General features: G+C 45.3%; 2 long non-coding RNA genes across 2 annotated transcripts in view; one reads left to right on the top strand and one right to left on the bottom strand.

Annotated features, from left to right (window-relative positions):
- Positions 1 to 648: 648 nt before the first annotated feature.
- Positions 649 to 17,921, bottom strand: part of LOC135975932 (uncharacterized) — a 76,110-nt gene continuing 58,837 nt past the window's right edge. The window contains exons 2-6 of the long non-coding RNA XR_010593147.1: positions 14,391 to 14,459; positions 5,525 to 10,314; positions 5,110 to 5,266; positions 1,924 to 2,501; positions 649 to 1,261 (exon numbers count right to left, since the gene is read on the bottom strand). This is a non-coding gene — a long non-coding RNA (uncharacterized LOC135975932). The remainder of the gene's footprint in view (positions 1,262 to 1,923; positions 2,502 to 5,109; positions 5,267 to 5,524; positions 10,315 to 14,390; positions 14,460 to 17,921) is intronic.
- Positions 5,657 to 17,921, top strand: part of LOC122174679 (uncharacterized) — a 41,214-nt gene continuing 28,949 nt past the window's right edge. The window contains exons 1-2 of the long non-coding RNA XR_006176831.2: positions 5,657 to 5,780; positions 14,428 to 15,418. This is a non-coding gene — a long non-coding RNA (uncharacterized LOC122174679). The remainder of the gene's footprint in view (positions 5,781 to 14,427; positions 15,419 to 17,921) is intronic.

The raw sequence follows: 17,921 nt of genomic DNA, 5'->3' as shown, positions 1-17,921 counted from the left end.
CATCTTTCGGAACACTTGGCTGTTCAGGAAGATGCAGGCCGGGACTTTTTTCCCCCAAGCGGAGGATCACGGTAGGGGAAGTTGAAATGCCCATTGTGATCCTTGGAGATCCCACTTACCCGTTAATGCCATGGCTCATGAAACCCTACACAGGGAGCCTTGACAGCAGCAAGGAACAGGCTGAGCCGGTGCCGAATGACTGTGGAGTGTGCCTTTGGCCGTTTAAAGGCCCGCTGGCGATTTCTGTACGGGAAGCTGGACTTGGCCGAAAGCAGCATCCCCACGGTTATATCCGCATGCTGTGCCCTCCATACTATTTGTGAAGGGAGGGGTGAAAGCTTCACTCAGGCATGGACCTCCGAGGTTCAACACCTGGAGGCTGAATTTGCACAGCCAGAGAGCAGGGCTATTACAGGGGCCCAGCGCGGGGCTGCAAGGATTAGGGATGCCTTGAGGGAGCAATTTGAGGCTGAAAACCAGCAGTGATATCTGGTGCCCTGCACGGGAGTGAAGTGCAGTAGTTCCAATCTTTAGGAATCAGTGTCTTCTTAGCAGACAAGCAGACTTGCAGTGCCTGTTTATTTCCCAGGCTAAGGAGTCTTTTACTTTATGCAATAATAAAGAATGTTTTCAAAGCCAAAGAATCAATTTTTTTTTCTTTTCAATAAATGATTTATTGAAAAGAAACAAGGAAGTGGAGTGGGGAACAGTACAATCACAGATTCGTGTATGTCCTGTCTGGTGTGCTGTGCAGTGAGTGCTGCACTTCAGGGCAGCTATACTGCATGGTGATGTTGAGTTGAGTGCAGAGGGTAAGGGTCATGGTCTTCAGGGTTGGGTGCTGAAGATACTGGTGTTTGAGGCAGCGGGTGGCATGAAGAACACGGAAGTTGGGGAAAGTGGGTTGGAGGTGACAGTGGGGCACAATGGAAATTTTTGGGACAAGGGCTGTAGGGGGGGTGGCGTTTGCGTTTTCGGTACTGCTTCTCTTTCTGCATGGCTACCAGCTCCTGGTTAGCATCTGCTTGGCGCTCCAGGATGCTGATGAGCCTATCAGTGCTTTGCCGCCGGTGCGCTGCGTTTTCCTGGCAGATCCTGCTTTCTCTCTCCCTCCAGTCCTGTGCCTTCTCGTTCTCTTTAATAGATTACCGCATCACTTCTTGCAGCAGGTCTTCTTTGCTTTTTCACGGTCTCTTCCTGAGTCTTTGCAATCTCTGAGCAGGTGATAAGAGGGACGGCTGAGGTCTCAAGGTTGATGCAGCTGTATAGGCAAAACGTAACATTTAACAGAGGCAGCATTGTTTATACCTGACAGAGTAATGATTCCCCCCGCACTTAAGGAGTAGAAAACACACAGGGTCTACGCAATAGCATAATTTTCCCGTCCGAAACAGAGCACACATATCCCACGGGAGCCTCAAAATGGTGAGTAATGGGGACTGATTGTTTCAGAGCTGCACTGTCCTCTGGGTTTCTGTGCCTTGGGGAGAGCCAACAGCTTCAGGGGGCACCTACACTGAACACTGTCCCAACATTTTCCACAGGAGTTGTCCTGGACGATATCTCGCTGCTGAGGGTGACCTGGGAAGCAAGGGAGGGTCTTCTACTGCAATGCAGCTTCCGCCCTGGCCCATATGCAGCTTGCCTGTGTGCAGCAATGGTCCCCCCGCCCCTCGCGGCACAGTGGCGTGGACACGTTAGCCTGGCTGGGACAAGGAGCACGGTGGCTCTCCCTATAAACCTGCGCAAGCGCATTGCACATGTTCTGGATGAGACATTCGAAGAGATTACCGAGGCTGATTACCGCGATGTGATAAACCACATCAATGCACTACTCCACATCTAGGCATGCATGCTTAATCCTCCTCTCCCAAAGAGCCCGCACCGAAAAAATTCCTTCCCGGGAAAAAAAAAAATGCTTACCGGGAACCTGCTCTTCTGTTTGTCCTCCACCAAGTACCGGCTGCTGCGACTGGTTACCATCCTCCTGGCTCGAGAAGAGCTCCTGGCTGCATGGCTCCAGGGATTCTGGGGTGTCTCCATCCGGCCCACCACCACCACTCCCATTTTCCTCCTCCTCCTCCTCTTCCTCCTCCCCCCCACCACACCGGCTCTGACGTGTCCATGGTGGTGCTCGGAGTGGAGGTGGGGTTAACCCCAAGTATCGCATCTAGCTCCTTGTAGAATCTGCAGATCGCGGGGGGAGCACCCGAGCGGCCGTTTGCGTTGCGGGCTTTGCGGTAGGCATTCCGCAGCTCCTTGACTTTAATCCTGCACTGCAGGGCGTCCCGGTCCTGGCCCCTTTCCATCATGTCCTTTGATACCTTCCCGAAGGTATCGTAATTCCTACGGCTGGAGCGCAGCTGGGACTGGACAGCTTCCTCCCCCCAAACACTGATGAGGTCCAGCAACTCGCCATTGCTCCATGCTGGGGCTCACTTGGCGCGTGGAGGCATGGGCACCTGGAAAGATTCGCTGATAGCACTCCACGCCACGCTGGGCTGAGCAAACAGGAAGGGGATTTTTAAAATTCCCGGGGAATGTAAAGGGTCGGTCACATGGTTGGTTACCTGAGGCCAGGGCAGTAGAGTTTGAACTGATGACCCGAGTGGCTAGAACAGGCATTGTGGGATACTGTCGAATAATTCTGGAGGCCATTCACAGTGCATTGGGTGGCCACACTGGCGCTGCAGCGGCAGCACTGCACTCGCTATTCCTCTCGGAGAGGTGGAGTACATGCAGCGCTGCAACCAAGGAGATACAGCGCTGCAAATACCTTGCCAGTGTGGACGGGGAGTGAGTTACAGCACTGGGGGCGGCTTTACAGCGCTGCAACTTGCAAGTGTAGCCAAGGCCTGAGATACCACTTCCCCCCACTCCTCCAAATACTTGTGGTGGATGAAAAATGCAATACTGCTGTCTTCTCCTGCCGGGTTCCCGATCTTCTCCATTTGTCTGCCCCACCCTGCTCTATGTGGGATTGATACATTGTTCAGTGCCTATCTACTTCTTTCACTACTCTGCTTAAAGTGCTTAGGAAGGGCAGGGAGCAAAGTGCTTCTCCCATCATGCAAAATGAAAAAAGTTTAGCAGGCAGAGCAGGGGGGCGCTCCTGAGACAACACTTTTGGCTCCCACCTCTCCCATGTGCTTAAGCAGAGCAGGGAAAAGGGATGCCAAAATCCTTGGTAATCTTTGCTCACTGACAAAGGATAAGTGCATTTCCAGTTTAGGGTTTTAAGTCAATGGGAGTTGTGCGTGCTCAGTTCTTCTAAAATGAAGGGATCTGATTTTTCAGGTGCCTAAATATTTATTTAGGGGCCATATTTTAAGCACTTAAGTTAGAAAAGTTTAGTCTTGTGAGAGGGTCCAAGTTCAACTTTAGTTTCGCCACACAGAAGCCTGTGCGGTCCCGGGATGGCAATGAAGGCAGGATTTGGCTCTATATTTAACAGTTAAAATCCCTCAAGATACAAATATTAAAAGTGCATTAACATTACTTGCTGATCAGTTATTTCCTTAAATCAAGAGAGAGTGAGTGGTCTGGCAGCTGCTTTCACAGTTAATACCAATGATGATTGATATCTAGCCAAAACAGAAGAGACTGGACTTTAAAAATCAAATTCTCTTCCAGACAAGTACTGTTGCAGTCAGAAAATATGAAGTCACACATTTACCTTTATTTTTAACCATACATGAAAGAGCAACTCTAGCTACTATAATTCTTCATGCTAATCTGCCTATAATGATGCAGCTTTATCTAGAACACAATCATAGATTTGATCATTGCTACAATTGCTCTTGCTTAAGCAAAAACAGATTAATCAGGATTATGTGAACAGATGTTTCTCAAGAATGTAATTCCTCATCTCTAACTTTATACCGTATTTCTTAGAATAATTTCATTGTTCCTTGATCAAATGATAAGTACTGTACATAAATTTCTTTTCAGAACACTTGACAAGACATGCATAAATGTAGGTGCGCACTAATGTCCTTATTAAACTGAGATTTTAAATTTCTTTAAATAAAAAAACCCAGGCACAGCTATGTGTATCTTAGACAGTGCTGAAATCTAAAAGATAAATCAAGCTAATCTATCTACATAAAGGCAGAAGCCTCAAGCTGTAACTGGCTATATTTTCCCAAAGAGTTTGAGAGTCGGTGTTAAATGAGGGACACAATAGTCTTGATTTCAGCACCTAAGTATTTTTTACAGTCTTGTATTTGTTGGACTAGTGAGTGAATCCAGGAAGAATATATATCTTTTAAAGTTATCCATAAATTAGAAAATACACATTACAATATCATTGTTGTAGCTCTGACTGGCTTGGACTTTTAGTAAGTTGGACATCTTACACCCATTTTAAAAATACACCTCTACTCCGATATAACACGACCCAATATAACACGAATTCAGGTAAAGCAGTGCTGGGGGGGGCGGGGCTGCGCACTCCGGCGTATCAAAGCAAGTGTGACATATTTCACCTATAACACGGTAAGATTTTTTGGCTCCCGAGAACAGCGTTATATCCGGGTAGAGGTGTACTGGAATCAGCTCTATTTTTGAAGTTGTAGCCCAGGAACTGTCTAACTTCAGAGCAATATTTCAAAGGAGAAGTTACATCGTGGTTTAATATACACTGTACTAAATGCTGCATTGAGGAATTTTGCGTCTCTCAAGCTGTAGTAACAATTTAAATTTAAACACACACACACACACACACACACACACAATTCGCTGAAGGGGCAGATTTAAGTAGACAGATGCTAGGCACTACAAAAATAGAGTAGTCGCCAAGCTCTTTACTTGTACTGCAATCAACTACCTGAGTATGTCAAATATCAAAGCATCTGCTCCAGGGCACAAAATACTGAGTTGAGAATTATTTAGTGTTTGGCTAGAAGTCATAAGTCAAGGAGGTGCAGTTAGATCAGACGTGGGTTTCACTAGCCATTCGTCATAGATTAATGAATTAACATACGGATAAACATCTTTACACTGTCTGACTTTTTATTTTGGCTGCTCTTCAAATGCTTTATAACAGACAGACCCCCCCTGCCCCCCCAGCTCTCAAACTGCCCTGGAGCTGGCCCGGCAGCAGCCTACCTGCCACGGACCGCCCGATGCTGCGCAGGGCGGTGATGGAGGGGTGCTGCTGGTGCACCTCCTTCAGGAAGGTCTCCAGCTGCTCGCTGTGGTGATAGCTGAACTCCAACCCGGCCACCACCGGGAGCAGGAGCGCCAGGCACAGGCTGCCCGCCTCCTGGAAGCAAACAGAGACGCCGTGTGACACGGGGGACGGAGCCCCGCTCGCCGCGGCCCGCGGGCCCCAGGGGCTCAGCGCCTCCTTGTCCCACCGCCCCTCGCTCTAGACGCCGGGCTGAAGCCGGCCGGTGTCCGTTAGCCCGCCGGGGAAGGCAAAGCCGGGGAAGGGGTGCAGTGCCGGTGTTGCCCCGCCCGGGCTGAGAGAGGCGTCCCCACCCCCAGTTCCCGGCAGCAGCATCCCCGAGCGCGCTCCTACCCGCATGGCTCCGGCTCGGAGCAACGGCAGCGCCCGCACCTCCCGGGACAAGCGCTGCAGTCCGGGCGCAGGCGGTGTAATCCCCCCCAGGGGCCGTGCCCTGCCCGCTGACTGACGCAGGAGCCGTCCAGTCAGGTCCCCGAGGCCCGCCCATGGGAGGGCGGGGGTGAGAAGGGTTCGGGTCTGTCTCCCTGTCTCCTGAGGCTCTGCGGGAGGCAGCCGGGCGGTATGGACGGTCTCATCTGCTCTAGGAAAGGTTAGTTGGAGGGGGCAGCTGAGCCTTCAGCAGAAAGGGTCCCTGCCGTGGCCACCAGCCTGAAATGCTGAGCAGGGTAATGGGAGGCTCAGGGGCTGGAGACATCCCGCTGAGTGCAACGTTCTGACAAGCCCATGGCTGAGCCTTTTCACGCCAGTGATCCCCACCAAATCCCTCTTCTCAAAAGGAAAAGCTACTCGCCAGTCACATGGGGTGGGGCGGGAAGGGGGCTGGTGAGAGACGCACGAGGTAGAGGGGCAGTCCGGGGTGGCTGCTGCCTCAGTTTCTCCAGCTGCAGAAGGTGGATGATACACCTTCCTCTATGACACAGGTGTTTGATATACTTAAAAATAGGCAAGGATTTAGTTAAACAACAAAAAAGAATAAAGAGGATTTTTAATGGAAAAATGTAAATGTTGAGGGGGTGAATAGAAAACATGAAACTTTAAAATAGAATGTGTATGGGGGTGTGGTGTGTGTACACAAAGTTTTATTACAAGCTATATCTCTGAGGAGAAAATAAAAGCGAACACCTGCTAGCTGCTGTAGATAGACATGTCATATATTACTGCATGCATTTTAAAATGTCTTTGAGTCAACATTTGTGTGATGTCAGGTTCTCCTCTTCCCCTTTTGCTTCCCTCCCCCATAAGAAGCCCTTTTAAAAAGTTACTTGTTTAAGTTTTAATAGTTTACAGATGATCACCATACAGGTATCTGAAATACAATATTAGCCCCCAGTCCTGCAAAGACTTAAACCTTTAACTTTATACACTACGAGTAGTCCCCTTAAACGTGTGTTTGTGCCTGCTAAAGATAAAATGGCAGGCTATTTTTCATGTAAGCCTCTGTTCTTGCATGCTCATAACATTTACCTTTTGGGGTTGAACTTGTCCATGTCCATGCTTGAGGTCTGCCTAAATGTGCTTTGGTGTTTGTTTAAATTTGAGCAAATTCTTTTCAGCGATTTGAGTTATGTAAGTATGAAAAGCAAACACCATTCTCATTGTTAAAAAAACAAAAACAGAGCATACATCCACAAACAGAGCTACAGTAAAAATAACTGATGTTTAAAACCTGCAACTTGGTATGGACAAATCCTTCACTGAAGACTAAATTTGGTGGTAATCATTAGTTCTGTAAATGTCCAGGGCATTGTACAACTGTAGATCAGGCTCCTGCCTGATGCATTTACAATGGAAAGACACAAGTGAAGGAGCGAGGAGAGAACAGAGTATTTGCTGTATCCCAACCCCAACTCTGCAATGACATGCAACAGGCATTCTCATAGGAAGACTTTAAAATACTCTTGTTTATTGGGAGATGCACTCACGCTCCCCATAGCCTGCCCTGCGCCCGCTACCCTGAGGAGCCGCCGGGCCTGCCCTGCGCCTCCTATCCGGAGGCGCTCCCAGACTTGCCAAACAACCCCTGGCCGGATGAACCCATGGTCCAGGATCCCCCCGAGGCTGATGCCAGCACCCAGGTAGGCCCAGAGGGGGAATGTGGAAGTAGCCTGGGGGCAGCCGACCCCAGTCTGGCTGCAGCACTGCCAGAGGCGATGTCAGTATGTTGCGGCCAGGATCCCCACTGACGAAACAGCGGGTCTTTTGCTGCTGGTAGGGCAGTGGGACGCAGTGGAGAGGGAGGGCCTGCGTCCCCCCTGCCACCCACCTGTGGGTGGCAGTCTCCCCCTCTCCCAGGCCTGTTGAGGCTCAGGCCTATTACTGTTGCTCAACCCTGACTAAGGGTCTGAGCCCTGCCATAATGTTGGTGCCCACCCTGAGCCAGGGTCGGGCTTCCTGTATCTTTCAGGACTGCAAGGGCTGCCGGGCGAGACCCTGCAGCCAGACAAAGCACTCAAGCCCCAGCAGGTAGTGAGTCGGTGTGGCTCCCCGCCGCCCCAGAGCGGGTCGAGCCCCGGCAAACTCCTGTACAGACTGGAATACTTTTCCTTATGTATATCCCTATGTTTGTAATTTTTGGCTAAAAATTTAGCCTTTTTAAAAATTAATTCATACATCACGTCAGCAGGAATCCTGGGTTTTGTCCCTGACTGCCACTGACCTTTGGCGTATCTCTTCATCTCTCAGTTGTCCTGTTTCTCCATCTATAAAATGGGGATAACATTTGCCCTGTGCCCCTTGATTTCAGTGGGAATTAGATGCCTAAATACCTTAGAGGATCTGGGCCTTTAAGCACTACTGATGAAAAGTTCTATATAAGTATTATGTTCTGAAATCTCCTAAATTTTAATTGCAGGGACTACAATTTACTTTAGTTAGTAATATAAAGTTTTACTGACAATTTTTAATCGGCAGAATGAACCAAACATAGTCATTCAAATAACTGGGTTATTACAAGAAAAAGACGACTTGATGCTTATGACTTCATCTTTAAAATGCTTTACAAATATTCTACAATTAAGGGTCCGATCCTTCATTCCATCCACTGAAGTCAGTGTGAGTTTTAGTGTGCAACTTTTAAATGCACAACAAATGCACGCTCTAACTGCTTTATTAAAATGTGACTTACATTTGTCTAAGGCCCATTGTATTTTAACAGTGATCAATATAGCCCTGTAAAATATACATATTTTTCTGTAGGAGTAACAACATTTCCAACCAAGTGTTCAAAAATCATAAGTCTGACCCCCAAAATCACAATAGTAGCTTTAAAATCATAAGATTTGTTTAATGTTTTTATTTCTCATATGGTTTCTGAGCCTTTGGGTGCATTTGAATCATATTTTCATTTCAGGCTTTTTGCCACAACCATGAGGACTAGAAATGTACTATTTTTTTAAATAAAAAAATGAAAACTGAGATTCTCACCCAATCACATCTCTCCAGGAGCTAGGACTTTAAGAAAAATAGCAAATATTGAAAGATTTACAATAAAATTGCAAAAATTGGCAACAATGAAAATCCAACCCTCCATCTCTCCAGGCTGGTGTCAGCAGAGGGAGTATGTACAGCACAGAAAAGAGTCTCCCTGCTCTCACTTCCTTTGCCTGGGGCCACTGTAGCCCTCAGGAGCTGGAAGAAGCAATTACAGGGAAAGTCCTGCTCAGCCTCTGCATTCCTGGGATGGTGCATGTTCAGTGCATACAGAAAAATCCTCAAAGAATTTGGTGGCCCAACTCCAACAGATCTCTACTGAACATTTGTGAACTGAGACTTTTTTCAAAAACTCCTCATTTACCCAAATTTGACTGAATTATCCCAAGGCACCAGTGTGATTTCTTTTTCCTCTCCACCACCCCAATGTCCAGCCAAATTTCAAGTCCCTGCTCCAAAAGCATTGAGGTGCTAGAGCTTCTCAGCATGGCAGTTGTAATAATATTTGTTAACATGGGCAAAATGGTGTATTTTCTGTTTCCCCCATTTTCATTCTTGGAAACAGCTGACCCATTTTAGCTGAAAATTCAAAACAAACTAAACTAAACTAAACTAAACAAAAAACAGCCTATGGCAGACACCCAGCATGGAAACTTTCAGCCCAAGCACTTAAAGTTTAGCAAAGCTATGAGCAAGTGAAAATGGGATCTTATAGTGGAAAGTATCAGGCAACTTCAACTATATGCAGTGCTACCAACTCTGGCTATAAAATTGAAAAGGATTGAATTATTTCTTCAGAATTAAATACTTCTCTTGTTTTGGACCAAGTGTAATTTGCTTGATTTAGAGAGATGTCAGCCTTAAGATCTATTTCCTCAATATTTTCAACACCTTTTATAATGATTGTTAAAGTCTGAGGCTGAAAGAGCCTGACATAGGAAAGTCAAAGAACCTGCCAAGAAAAAATTAAGATAGCATCAAGATTTCTTTTAAAACATGCTTCAGAGACATGCTTCAGAAATTGGGATATGCCAATTTTTTTTAAAGGCCTCTATCTTGTGACACCTTCCAATGAAAGTAAAATGGCAGTAGCATAAACCTATCTTTTGTAATTGCCCACTGCCCTGTTCTTGCCAGATTCTGTTTTGCACCTTCTTCTGAAGTACCTTGTAGTGGTCACTGTCAGAGACCGGATACTGGATTAAATGGACCATTGGTCTGATCTAGAATGGCAATTCCTACATTTCTATTAGAAGAAAATTCTCTGCTTTGATTAAATAAAAAGCTGTCAAATCTGATTAAAAATCATTTAAAACTATTTTAATCAAAGTATTTGTATTGTGCAATTCAGTTTATCAAACATTTAAAAAATGAAGATGTAAAACAGCGAAGTTTCTAGTTTCAGGGCTGCTTGAAAAATTATCCTAATTTCACGATTCAAGTGAGTGCGGGAGGAAGGCAGATTTCTTCACCCTGTAATGAATCTAGCTCATAGTAGGTCATAGTTCTATTGACAGTCATAAAAAAAATATCAAAATACATAACTGAGGTAGAGCAGGAGGATGCAAACAGCATGGTGAAATAACATAGGTGTAATTACTTAACTTGATTGGAACAAATAAAATCACATCTGATGTCATGCAGTTGTAACCTTTGTGTGGACTAGAGTTCACTTCAGTTCCCGTCTCCAGTGCCTTAAAAACAAAAACAAAAAAACTCCCATAGAAAGTAGCTGGAGACCCATAGTTCAGTCTCTAAGGATTTTCAGCAAGGATTGCACAGGGTCAACCTCCCCACATTCAAGTCCCAAAAAGAACTAAACAAATGCATTTAATTAAATAACTTTATAAAATTTTATGATAAACAAATAATCTAATTTTTACAGCATGACATGGCTATTTTATAATCCGCAGTTAATTATCTTCAGTTATACATAAAGAAAACAAATTAAAATCTGAACAGTCCAGTCCCCACAGAAATACAGTGAGAAGAAACTGAAAGTTCCCAAAAGCTTAGGTTTAGTTCATCTAAGTCTCAGTTAGTCTTTGATTACCAAATCTATACAGTTTGCTGAGTCTAAAACAACATCTTCCCTCCACTTGCTTGTAAGAATCTTCAGTTGGAATCCATGCAGATTCTTCCTCTGCTGAAATCACTGCTAGCCAGTCAGCTAACTGATTAACCAATCACTCTGTTAAGTGTATAGATTTAAAGAAAACCCTGTTACAAGAAAATACAAAACTGAGAATAGAAAATATAAATGACTTTCTCCATTACTACATTTAAAGAAAAGTTGGTGAATCAGACTAGTTGAGACAATTTAACTAGATCAGTTTAGCTAAAATCAAAACATTCAAAGCCTACAATTAAAATAGAAGTTATTTTTCCCTCCCAATTTCCCCTTGCTATAATTAGCATTTCCCATGCTTCCCTGTTAGAGGGTTAAGCGTATCAATAGCCTGCTGCAAAATGCTTCAGAGTTAGGGACAACAGTCTGCTTTCTGCTCCTGGGCTCAGCTTCTCCCAACTCACACAGGGCACATGGCCTTCTGCAAAGCAGCTGCCCTGACTGCTTGCCCTCATGGAGTCTGACTCCAGCAACAGGGAACCTATTGGAGCAGACCCAAAACTACCACACCCAATTCCAGAAGCTTCTGCATGTGGAGTGCTTAATCTGCCCAGCAACAATTAGCTTCCTGGTCCTGTGGATTCCCCCCTTAGGCTGGGGGAGGGGGGGAGGGGGGAATCCTTTAGCGGTGAGCCTGCCCACTTCCTGGATCCCAGTAGGAACAATGAGCTTCCAGGCCCTGTGGATCCTCCCCTTAGGCTGGGGGGAGGTCCTTTAGCAGTGGGCGGGCGGTCACTTTCTGGCTCCCAATAGGATCACTCTCCTGTAGCCATCTGGTCCAACCCTATCACAAAATATATATATATATATATATTTTGTGATAGGGTTGGACCAGATGGCTACAGGAGAGTGATCCTCCTGTAGCCATAAAAAATACATACACACACACACACACACACACACAGTACGAAGGGAATAGTGAGTTTAAAAGAACTCTAATCAAAATCCTTAATTTTTCTGAAGAATAGCAGTTATATGGATCACATTAATATAGCGGCACTAATCACATGGTTTTTCTAAATATCATGATCAGTATTTCCATAACACTCTTCTCCCTTTGTTTTCCTTAATGCTATGTAACTCTGCGGTCTTGGTGTATGCCAAACTGCCACTGAATTCAATGAGACTTGCATGCATCTAAGAGTTGTATGATTGGGCCTTTTCACAAACAAAATATCAATTTTTAATACATATTTTTGATTAACAGTTTGTCCCATTACAAATAAACAAATGTTAAAGAATGTAAACAAACAAACAAAAAACAATGAGCCAGACACAGCTCATTCTTACCTCCCCCCCCACCCCAGTGGGTCTCTTAAAGAGATATCTCCCTGTTAGGCACATGTGTTACACAATCCCAGCCTTCTCACATTTTAAGATTATGCAATCCCTTTCATTCACAACGGTGGTACAAGTCATTATTAAGGGCCAGATACTATCTCCATTGTAGTCAATAGATTTTATTGGGAACTGATTTCGGCATCATCGCCAGCATTGTAACGGACAATGCATCCTTTATGAAAAAGGCATAAACAGAAAAATTCAGGTGGATACCATGTATCATTAACAATCATTTGGTGGCATTTGGTGTGTTAAGAGTCCACAGAAGGACAAATCTGAAGCCTCAGTGAAGACAGCATTTTAGTGTGGGTCTTGCAGGAAGGAAATATTTATGAACTGTGGAGCCCCAAAGAGAGAGCAAAACATGTTGTGATATAATAGAACAGGGTGGGCAAACTTTTTGGCCTGAGGGCCACATCTGGGTATAGAAATTGTATGGCGGGCCATGAATGCTCACAGAACTGGGGGTTGGGGTGCAGGGAGGGGTGAGGACTCTAACTGGGAGTGCAGGCTCTGGGGTGGGGCTGGGGATGAGGGGGTTAGGGTGTAGGTGGGTGCTCTGGATTGGGACCAAGGGGTTCAGAGGGTGGGAGCAGGGATTTGAGGTGGGGGAGGGTGCGGGTTCAGGGGTGCAGGCTCCAGACGGCACTTACCTCAAGCATCTCCCAGAAGCAGCGGCATGTCCCCACTCCTGCTCCTAAGTGGAGGCACGGCACCAGCCAGGTGGCTCTGTGCACTGCTCTATCCGCAGGCACCGCCCCTGCAGTTGCCATTAGCCACGGTTCCCAGCCAATGGGAGTTTCGGGGGCGGTGCTTGGGGCGGGGGCAGCGTGAAGAGCTCCCTGGCCGCCCCTACACATAGGAGCCACAGGGAAGACATGCCACTGTTTCCAGGAGCTGCGCAGAAAGCCCCTGACCCCGCTACCCGGCTGGAGCAGGACAAGCCCCCAACCCCACTTCTTGGGGGGAGCTTGAGAGCCAGATTAAAAGTTCTGATGGGCCAGACACAGCCCGCAGGCCAGAGTTTGCCCACCCCTGTAATAGAGCATGCGTGTGGGTGACTATGTTGCCCTTTAGTGACTTATTGTAGCTTACAGAGATAATAAAAATCCTACTGCGATTGACAAGTATTGGATATTCTCCTTCACTAATAATTACTTATATTTCACCATAGGTGTACTTAGCACTTTGCAGACATATAGAAAAGATAGGTCCCTGCACATGAGGCCAAAGTCTACACTTAAAAAATTAGAATGGCCCAGCTACATTGCTCAGGGGTTTGAAAAATCCACACCCCTGAACATGTAGTTAAGTTGACCAGTGTAGACAGTGCTAAGTCAATGGAAGCATTTTTCTGTCAATCTTTCTGCCTTTCAGGGAGGTGGATTAACTACAGCCATGGGAGAACCCCTCTCGTAACTGTAAGTGAGTGTCTAGACCAGTGGTTCCCAAACTTTAACAATCTGTGAACCCCTTTCACTAAAATGTTGTGTCTCACGAACCCCCTCTTAAAGATGAATATTTCCAGGAATTTTCTCCTTTACCTGAGTTTAAATTATAAAAGCAGTGATCTTGGAAATATAATTTGTTTTTATGACACGCTTATTACACACTATTTATTATTAATTATTATTTATCATTATAGTATTTTTACTACATTGTGAAAACGGCAACACTCTTCCAAGATCTTACTTTCATAGCTTGTATCACTTTGAATAAGCCTGTTATAAAACAAGGCTCCTATGTTTCATCAAGGAGTATCAGATGTGAAACAGCATGAAGGTATTTAAGAAGCCAACTCAGAGTTCCTCCTACACAAGCATTCAGGTCTTGAGCAGTCCAGGCAAACAACGCACGTTACAACAAAGCTTAAACTTGTTCTTCATAATAATTTTAAAAACAATATTAGCTGCCTATTTAATTTTAAAAACAGCAAAAAATATCCACCTCCCTTTCCATTTCTTATAAGGAGTCTTGAAGTTTAAATCTCCTCAGTGTGATAGATATGCTTGTTCTGATCTGCTTAGCTCTTGGAAGTCCAGGGGCTCCAGGCTACTGGCCCCATGCTGCCCTGGGTTTCTAGGGACAGCTCTGTCCACCATTAGGGAATTTTTTCCCGAGAACCCTCTGTAACATTTCGCGAACCCCCAGAGGTTCACGAACCCCAATTTGGGAACCACTGGTCTAGACTAAAGCGCTACAACAGTGCAGCTGCAGCACTGCAAGTGAAGACCTAGCCTATGACTTATTGGATGATTATGCTTTCACTACAGCAAATGAAGAGCCATTTACAAAGCTCACCTTGAATTTGAAAATTTCCTCTATCTTGCAATCTTAGGTACAGGACTGTCATGTGATGCATCTCCTGCACTGATCAAAAACAAGTGAGGGGAAAAAAGTGCAATGACTCATAATGAAGAATTCAAATATTTTCAGTAAAACAAATGATAAACTGTAACAACATTGCACTCCAAGAAAGTGAGGGACAGGCTGTGGGAGAAGAAGATAGTTTTTCCCAATTTGGGGTCCAATATTTGAAGGATGTCTTTGTACCACCTTTAGCAGTAAAACTTTCAAATGAATTCATATAACTGATGATATTACAATTGGAAATAAAGCTGCATGCTCACAGGGTGCAACTTTCAAGTTCTGTGCATCTGCATGTTACATCAAAGACATGACAATTGGAGTTTTGGAGCGATGAAGAGTTGTGACACAGCTTTCCTAAACTTATAGCTCTTTCAAAGTATGTCTGTGAGTATATCTTCACTGCAAATTAACTTGGACTCTGATTCAGGCATTGCCCCAGCTCCTTTCTTGTATGCACATAAATCCCTCTCACCTGAGTTTAGTGGCACTTTCAACCCCAGGCTAATTGGCTCGTCTGGGGCTGTAGGCTACAACTTGAGTGAGGCTTTCACTCAGGGAAGTAACCTGCCATTTTGTAGTGAGGACATAGGCTAAATCACTCAAGTGCTGATAGTCCTCCAAGGCCTTCCCACAGTTCCCCCTGGATGCCCAGAAGAACTGACAAGTTCACCAACAATTCACTGGGAAAGAATTTTAGAAGCTCAGCTTACTGCAGCACAAAGTATCATGGGATATGCCCAAGGCCAGTTCCAGCTTTTTTGCTGCCCCAAGCGGTGAAGGAAAAAAAAAAAAACCGATTGAAGGACCCGCCACCAAAGACTGAAGAGGAGCGATTGAGCTGCCGCCGAATTGTCGCCGCAGACCCAGACGTGCCGCCCCTTTCTATTGGCTGCCCCTGGCACCTGCTTCCTTCGCTGGTGCCGGCCCTGGATATGTCCCTATTATTCCTAGTGATGTAGGTGGGTACGTACAGCACCAGTGAGAACATAGTAACTCTAGTGTGGCTTTGTGGTGTGTCTGCTCACGCCTGGGCTGGGCTAACCCAGGTGCTCAGACCTGGGTGATCAATGCAGAGTTAACTCAATGAAGTCAGACCCAACTGAAGAAGAAGGCCATGGTGGTTAAAAAACTGAACTGGTTTAGAGGGAAGAAGGCAGCTATACAAATTAAATATATATAATGTGTGTGTGTGTGTATATAAACAAATGGAAGAAAGGGAAAGTTCATAGAAATTAGAAGTTATGAACTATAGAAAATTTATAAATGAATCAAAGGGAAACAAGGAGGAATCTATGGCCAGCAGAGTTAAGGACAATAAGAAGGATTTTTAAAAATAGATTAGGAACAAAAAGAATGCTGACAATGGTATTGGTCCATTATTAGATGGAAATGGCAGAGTTATCAGTAATGATGCAGAAAAGGCAGATGTGTTCAATATACATTTCTGTTCTGTATTTGGGAAAAAACAGATGATATAGTCTAATTAAATGGTGGTGATAACACTCTTTCCATTCCACTCATATCTCTGGAGGATGTTAAACAGAAGCTATTAAAGTTAGACATTTTAAAACCAGCAGGTCCAGATAACTTTAATCCAAGAGTTTTAAAAGAGCTGGCTGAGGCGCTCACAGGACCATTAATATTGATTTTTTTTTTTCAATAAGTCTTGAAGCACTTAAGCAGTCTCAGAAGACTGGAAGAAAGCTAATGTAGTGCCATTTTTTTAGAAAGGGAAAACAGGATGACCCAGGTAACTATAACCCTGTCAGCCTGACATCAATTCTGGGCAAGATAATGGAGTGGCTGATACAGGACTTGATTGATAAAGTATTAAAGAAGGATAATGTAATTAATGCAAATCAACATCGGTTTATGGAAAATAGATCCTGTCGAACTAGCTTAATATTTTTTTTTTGGTGAGATTACAAGTTTGGTTGATAAAGGTAATAGTGTTGACATTAGAGACTTCTATAAGGTGTTTGACTTGGTACCACATGACATCTCAGTTAAAGAACTAGAACAATATAAAATTAACATGGCACATGGTAAATGGATTAAAAACTGACTAACTGATAGGTCTCAAAATGTAATTGTGAATGGGTAATCGTCACTGAATGGGTGTGTTTCCAGTTGGGTCTGTCTGTTATAGCTGTCCCCCTGCTGCATTCCTTTTTCCCCTCTCCTCTGTTTGTCCTGTGTGGCCACCCCTCCCAGCCATTGTGCTAACTAAAGTCACAGCCCTATTCATAGGAATGGCTTGTACAGACTAACTGGAGCCATTGCTCTGCCTAGGGAGGGGGCTTCTTGCTTCTTTGTTTGGTTCCTTTGTTCAGACCCGGGCTCGGTGGGGGGGGGGCGCTGCCCAGAAATGCAAGACCTGAAGTGGCCAACTAATTAAGCATATGAGTCCTACCTGTGGCTCAGAACATGCCCAGGCATGCCTATGCTTACCTGCAGCCTTTCCCTGCCTTCTCTCCTCCCCTGTGTCAAGAGGAGCCAATCAAAAGTACTGGTGGGAAACTGCCTGAGTTTACCTTTAAAGCCGGACATTTTCTGATCAGACCTCGGAGAAGGTCCTTGCTTTGCCACCTGGTCTGATTAGCTGGGGTCTTTGGGGGGCCCTCTCCCTGCTCTCGTTTGTTTTTGAGCATACCCCCCGTTTTTAAACTCCCCTCCCACGAACAACAAATTTGTGCCTGGAAATCTCCTGATTATTGTAAGCGAATCGAGTCCTCTCTCCATCCTCCAATGCTACTGCCGTTCCTGTCTCTGTGCTTGCTGCTCTCCTGGGGATTGGTAAGAACTCCCTCTTGCAAACTCCCCCTGTCCTAGCTGCTGGCCTTGTTTCCCCAGCAGACAGACCCAAGTTAACTCCTTGGTCTGTATCTGTAATCTGTTTCTTGCTCCGCAGCGCCTTTGCTGCTGCTAGGCTGTGCCTTCCTGGACTGTATCCTGGGCTGCTGGCTTGCAGCCACCCCACTGCTGCAGCCACCACGAGTTAACACCTCCCCCCCACCCCCCGGGGCTGTACCCTGGGCACACACCACTCTGCCCTCCGGAACTGCTCCCCCTTCCGATCAAAGAAGCGGCATAGTGTAAGGTGCACCTATTAGAATCAGGTTCTTAGTCTAGATAAGTTGTCATTTCATTTTGCATAGCTGTGGTTAAGTTAGGTTTAAAGAATTGTTTGTATTGTGCTCTGTAAGTTAGGTTTAAAAAAAATTGTTGCATTGTGTTCTGTTACTTGCTAATTTCTGTAGTCTTGGTTAAGTTAGATCATAGATAAGATTTTACTGTGTTCTGTATAATTGTGGTTAAGTCTGTCTTCCCGCTGCCCTAACCTCCCCCCCCCGAGCTTGCCGGTGTCTCCCCCCGAGCTCCCCAGTCACTCGTTGCAGTCTCTCTGCTGTTTAAACTTGCAGCCTGTCTGCTCTCTGTGTCCCCCTGAGTTTAAATCTCCCT

The sequence above is a fragment of the Chrysemys picta genome, chromosome 1, assembly GCF_011386835.1.
Source record: "Chrysemys picta bellii isolate R12L10 chromosome 1, ASM1138683v2, whole genome shotgun sequence".
NCBI lineage: Eukaryota > Metazoa > Chordata > Testudines > Emydidae > Chrysemys > Chrysemys picta.
This window is presented reverse-complemented; position numbering and strand designations above follow the sequence as displayed.